Source organism: Cyprinodon tularosa, unplaced genomic scaffold (assembly GCF_016077235.1).
Source record: "Cyprinodon tularosa strain WSP-4 unplaced genomic scaffold, ASM1607723v1 ctg230, whole genome shotgun sequence".
Taxonomy (NCBI): domain Eukaryota; kingdom Metazoa; phylum Chordata; class Actinopteri; order Cyprinodontiformes; family Cyprinodontidae; genus Cyprinodon; species Cyprinodon tularosa.
Window position 1 is genome coordinate 1019444 of NW_024038862.1, and position 7286 is coordinate 1026729.

Here is a 7286-nt window from a genome sequence, read left to right on the forward strand (position 1 = left end):
GTATATCATTCCTTCACTCACAAACACACTTACTATAATTAAATTCTATGGAATAATTTCGTTTTCTTTAGAAATCGAATAATTATTTGTATGTGTTTACTCCCTAAATTTTTCCTCAGTATATCTAATAAATTAACCTTCTCCTTAATGTCTTCAAACTCTCTTCTCATATATCTTCTCTCTTTTTCATATTTATGACATTCTAATATAACATGTTCTATGGTTTCATATTTATCACAGAAATCACATTTGCCCGTTTTATGTTTTTGTATTTTAAAAAGTGTATGATTAAGTCCTGTATGACCAAATCTTAACCTTGTTATCACTCTTTCATCCTTTCTATTTCTTCTTCCATTTCTTCTTTCTCCTACCATCTTCTGAATTTTATAAAACCATCTTCCTGTTTTATCTTCATCCCACCTTTTTTGCCAAATTTCCATAAGTTTCTCTTTAATAATACTCTTTCCTTCTGATTTACTTATTTTAACTATAAAACTAATAGAATGTTTAATTGCCCTTTTTGCCATTTTATCTGCCCTCTCGTTTCCTTCCACCCCAATATGTGCTGGAACCCACACAAATGTAACTATCAGCCCCATGTTTCGTATTCTGAACAGTGTATGATTTATTTCTAATAAAATGTCCATCCTACTATCTGTATTACTTGTCTGTCATGTAAATCAATGAGAGCTGTTCCACATCCTCCGCTCGTCACCGCCCACGTACGTCTTCTCCGTCCTTCACCGTCAAAATACGGAGCTGAGCTATTTTTTGCTCCCCTCCGGTCCGTCCAGATCAAGACCCGCTATTGCAATCGCACCAAACAGAAAAAAGAATGTAGAGAAGACCCGGTTTGTCAAATTAAATTATAGTAAAAACAGATCGGTATCTAGAAATTAGAGCATAGTTTGTATATATTCCCAAAAACTAAAACAATAAATTTAGATTTTATTTCCTGGCAAAACATTCAATTCGGTTTATCCATTAAAGAAAAAAAAAATTGGAATTTTTAATCAATATTCTAATAATTGTAACAAAGTATTATATCCATAAATGTCGCTATGCAAAATGCTCCCTCCCAATCTCTGCTCTCAAAAATGAACTTTCCCTTTTCAAAAGATGTCTGAGAAAGATGCAGAATTTAAATGCAATTAAATTGTTTGAGTTAATTGAAGAATTTCAGTTGGTAGTCCTCACTGATTAATTTACTTTAACTACTATTATTATTTTATTTATTTTTATTTATTTTATTTTATTTTATACTTTGTTCCAGCCTGTGCATTTAATTTTATTTTTCAAAAGCAGGAGTTGTGATATTTCTTCTTGTATTGAAATATTTGTTATTAACTTGTTATTTGAGATTGTTATTGTTTTCTTATATATTCAATAACAAAAAAAAAAAAAGTGGAAATCTAAAAAAAAAAATTTACCATTACAGCCAACTGATTCTGATTAAAACTAATTTTTGAAGTAAATTATTTTGTGTATTTTTTTTACATAACATTTGCATACACAGTAATCTAGCGTACTTTAATTAAATAAATCAATTCAAGCTAAAATGTAAGAGTCTATAATTAGGCTATACTGAGCCTGATCTATTTCTACCATCTATTTGGGGGATATTTATTGCCACACTTTGGGCCACTTAAAACCAATTTAGCATGCTGACCTATGTCCTTATGACCACAGTGTACCAATCTTCTGATGGCTACTTCCAACAGGATAATGCGCCATGTTATAAAGTGAATCATCTCAGAATCATTTCTTGAAACTTTTCCACTTAAGTAATTGTGAATTGAGCATATTGACAGACAACATTTTATTTTTTATCTTAAATGCAAATTTAAAAAAAAATAATTACTGCTCTAAATGTATTGCTCTGTCAGCTAAAGATCTGTTTTGGTCTCTATACTTTAATTAAATAAATCAATTCAAGCTAAAATGTAAGAGGCTATACCTGATCTCTTTGTATCAGAGATTTTCTTACCCAGGGTTGCAGGGGGGAGTAAAACCCCCCCTGCAACCCTGGTTTGCATTTGTATAGCTCACAGCATGTTCATTTACATGTTAAAGCCTCCCCTAGAATTCCATGGGGGGGAGGCATGGGGGGAACACTGCCTAAGAAATTCCACGTCAATTTCTGACAATTTACGGGAGTTTTCGTCGAAGCCTGCAAATTGCCGTATACTGCCGCTAACCTGAAGTTCCACGACAATCTACAGTGCCGTATATTGACGAAAATCCCACTTTTCATGCAGTGTAACTTCCTTATACTTAATTTTCTTAGTTTTATTACTAATGTTTACAGTGTCAAATTTAAGTTTGCACCATCTTGACTAAAAATGTATTTTGGTATTTGGTGAACAACAATTTGGTGCAGTACCGAGCCCAACCACAAAGAAATTAATAGTTTGGATGAAACTAATTATTTTGATTATTGTTTTTTTAAATACGAACAGTCCATAATAAAAATTTGCTTAAATGAAACAAAATTAACATGTCTATTTCTAAAATGTAAGGAGTAGAAAGTAGAGATAATTGAAAAAAATATAAGGAGTAACAGTAAGAAGTTGTCCGAAAAATAATAACTCCAATAAATTATAAGAAGGCAAAATTACTCCTCAAGTAATGTAACACAAAGTAAAGTATTTACACTTTGTCACTTGACATCTCTGCTGTGAAGGTGCACTACTCTGAGCCTCCTCTTGATGGCTAAACTCTTAACCCAATCTCTATAGAGAGGAAGCTAATTTCAGCTTTTTGTATCCAGAATCTCATTCTGAGTCATGACCAAGTTTTCATTGCCATAGATGAGGGCAAAGACATAAAATGAGAGCTTTACCTTTTGACCTAGCTCTCTTCACCACCAGAGACTAGTGCAGCTTCTGCATTACATCAGCAGCTGCTAATGCGTCTGTCCTTCTCTGCCACTCCAAGTTCCTCTCACAGAACCCTGAGATACTTGAACTCCTCCACTTGTGTCAGGAGCTCCCCTTCCAGCCTTTGAAAGGGAAGGCCAAAATTTCCAGCTAGGAACCATGGAATTGGACTTGTAACAGTTAATCGTCACCTCAGCTGCTGCTAACTGCACAAGCTGTCACAAGCATGAACAGGACCTAGAACTCAGATGAGACAGACAGTGGAATACTTAAAGGCGTTTATTTAGAATACAAGAGGGGGCTTTGGATTCCTGGTTACAGCGGCTAAGGCTGTATGACTGAAGCTCTGTTGGAGAGAAACACAAATAAGTGACTGCCATAATCAGACGGAGGATGATTATGTACACGCAACTCACTAACCAGGTTTAGCAGTTCAGTCCAGTTTCCAAAGAACAGGGATAGTTCCAGTTGGTTGACTAACCAGAAGCAGTGGGTGCTGCCAGGGAGTTCCAGACATTGAAGGCTGCAGAGCAGGCAGGCAAAACTAATAAGACAACGGCACACAGGCTCAAATGTCCAAAGACAAAAACGGGTAATGATTGGATAATAAGAACACTAAGTAAGCTAGAAAACTCTCTTTACCAAAGAATCAAGAATAATCTTCTGTTGGGTGGGGAATAGGGAGCTTAAATAGGAAACCAGAACAGGTGGATCTGTTGAGAAAAAGGGCAAAGCTAGACAGGTGAAGGAAATGAGCAATAAAGCCATCAGAGCTAAAACCATGAGTCCAGGGATGCCTTCAACTCTTCCCTCTGGTTCCTCATGGCTCCCCCTGCAGGTGTGAGCTCTCTGGGGAATGGCTGTTCCCTGCTCCACCATACAGCTAACAGGACCAGCCTCACTGAGGTTCTCTTTGTGATGGTCTGACATGTCACCCTGAACCTGTTGGCCATCTGAGACCCTATTATCAGCATTTAAGTCCCAGACAACATACCCTCTGTTATCACTGAAAACCTCTCGACCAAACTAGGTTTAAGCAGGGGTGGTATGAAACTCTTGTCTGATTATTTTAGAGGATTTATGAGCATCTTTGTTCATTACCACCTCTTTGAGACAGCCCCTTTTTTGTATGATACTGTATGTCATGCCTGACCTAAGTAAAAAAAGAAAAGGAGTCATCATACTTAATAGAATTATTATCAATCTAATATTAAGTCATTTTAGGTAATGTATGATCCACTGGACGTAGTTCTGCTATAGAAAGGTGAGACTTTGAGAATGCATCTTCACATTTTTATACGTTATCCATATGCTAAATAAAATCCTTGGTTGAAAATTGTTATTTTGCATAAAGACTTTGCTTTTTTGGAAAAATATCCATTACATTTCTTGTCATTGGAAAAGTAATATCTTTATTCTTGTGTGAATCTTATGGCTTGACAGAAGAAGATAAATAATTTGTTGACCTCCTTCCTCCACCATGACATCATCCTCAGTGACAGTAGAGATACAGAGCTGTTAAAACACGCACTGAGAGGAGAGGGGGCTTAGTTTAGTGTCATCAGCTTTATCAGTCAAGGGAATGACCCAACCCAGTACAGAGACAATAATGGTTTGGGTCCCTGGGAAAAATTGTTGCAAAGACAGAAACTAGATGCAGTGTAGTGTTGAAGGAGGATCCTCCTATTTTACCAACTCGGATACACACAAAAAAAGCAATGTATCAACAATAGTGCTTTGAATGTACTTTAAGAAACAGGAGCTTCTATGCTTCTTAGTCAAAAGTTTCACTGATGTTGTTTCTTTGCTTTTGCAAAATCTAAGAATGGAACATGTTTTCGTGGATCATTTACCAAAGGATAATTAAGTTATTTCTCTGCTTTATTTCACATATTTTAATTAGTGCTGTGCCACCAATTAGTTATTGCAATTTGAGAAGGCCTGCACGGTCAAGCAGTCAATCTACTTAACACTAACATCTTTCTGCAACAAGATTCATCTGTGAATCAGTCTAGGAGCAGACATTGTGCAGACCATCCATCAAGCAATAGGGTGATCCACAGCCTCAAAATACACAGCTAAACAGTTCTTACCAGTGCAGGAGAAAGAGTTGGCAGTCCTGTATTTCACTTATTTGGTTCACTTCTCACAGTTCTACTATTTTTGCACTTTAATGCAGTCTCTGGAGAAAGCTTTCTAAAAAATATCTCTCTAAAAATGTGCTTTTAGGGAAAGAAAAACATCCAATGATGTGTTCTCTCATTGCTTTGTGGGTGTTGCATTTGCATCACTCTCATTCATGTGCCCTTAGGAACTTTACGGACCAGCCCTTTTGAAAAGGCTCTCACTCATTTTATTGCTGCTTAAATTAGTCTTTGTGCTTCATGGAAGTGAACAGCATGGGAAATTTTACTTTTATGTTTCTTCCAGATATATTCTGGATTCATATATCTACCACAAAATTAAATCACTCCCCCTCAAAATTATTTTTAGAAATTCTACATGTAAAAACAGGTTTTAATAAGTAGTGTGTGCAGGGTTTGCTTTATTAGAAATCAAGAATGAATCTGCCGTTCCACACATTAGAATACAAGGAGAGGGTTTATTGATTCTGTCTCTTTTATATGTGAGAAGAGTCTGGGTTATACAGTGCCTTGCAAAAGCATTCATATCCTGGTAACCTGTTTTGCATTTTGTCACACTCAAGCATGAACTTCATAGTCTTTTATTCCGATTTTATTTGAAAGATCAAAGCAGAAGACCTCTGCAAATACTTTGAAGAACCATTTTTAATGCATTTATAGTTTCAAGTCTAGGCTTCTACCTACGTAGCACATCTTGACACTGAAAGATTGGGCAATTCCTCCTTCAAAGTAGTAGCTACAAGCTCAGTTAGATTAAAAGATTACAATACATGAGCATTAGTTTAGAAATGTTGCCTCAGAATCCAGGATCCTCAACAGGATTTTTAATGCTTGATCTCTGTTTTCAGGGCTGTACTATATTTACCTGCCTAGGGGACCTGAGCCAATGACAGTCTTAATTGCACAGGTTTCACGTTATTCTTGCACTTCTCTCATGTCTGCAAGCACAGGTAAATGTGTTTAAAAAAATTTTTTTTTCATAGCTATCACACTTATTAAAGATCAGGGTATTGGCAGAGCTCTGGTGTGATTCTAAACGTTTGTAGGATGCCCAGATGTACTGTAAGCCAAAGTGCTGTCACGCTCATAAAAAGTTAGCAAATCATCCTGATTTTCATTGTAATGGTAACTTTTTTAGCCTAATGACCAGTTACATTGAAATATGGTGATACGAACCCTGGACTCTCTGTTGCTTCTGATCTGGAGCTGATTTTGTCATTTCAGCAATGAAAACCCTCTGTTCTAAGTCATTCTATCTTCTAGCTGTATATTTTAGGCCATTTTTCCAACATAAGGTGACCCTCTAACTTACTTCCAAGTCTCCTGCAGCCACTTACAGGCTTTTACCCCAGACTGCCCCATTTGTAGTTCATTACCTCCTACCATCAACCTTAACTAGGCTCTCTGTCCCTGCCAGAGAAAAGTATTCCCACAACAGCAAAACCATGTTTCTCTTAGGGGGTGGTGTGTTCGGGCTAATTTCCAGTATTAGTTCAAAAAGTTCGGTTTTGATCTCTTCTGTCCAGGGCATTTATAAATTTTTTTTTTTTTTTTTTTTTTATGAAAAACCAGTTCTGCATTGAACAAACTCTGCAGCTCCTCCAAAATTACAATAGTTTAGTTGTATTTAAGTTTTGCATTTGTGTATGTCCCTGAACTTTACCTTTACAATTGTGCACTAGTTTGTGTTGACCTATCACATAAGAAAACCATTAAATTGCATTAAAATATAGATATGTATGTGTACATATATATATATATATATATATATATATATATATATATATATATATATATATATATATATATATACATATATACATTTAACACAGGACCACACTCAGACTTCATCTTGCAAGTAAACAAAACAAGCAAACAAATTCACATCTTTAAAACCAATTTCTTTGTTACAAATGATCTCATGACACATACATTTTAACAGGCTCCCTCTCATTGGCCAATGTAATATTAGGCAGTTATGTAACTAATGGCTACCAGTTTTGTAGCTTTCCTTCCCTGCCAGGCTGACTGTTTTATTAGCATTAACAGTCCAAATGAGGTTTTCTGTTCTTTGTCTGCTTAACAGCTCTTGCCTTTTTTTATCCTTCTCTTTTTGCCCTGTCTGGTTTACAAAGAAAGGTAATAAAGGATGGAGCATCAGCATTCTCTAGAGGCCAATAGAGGGAATAACATATTCTTTGTTGAAAGACATTTATCTTTCTCCTGTCTGATTGTGTTCTTTTCTGTGTCTGCTCTTTGTGAG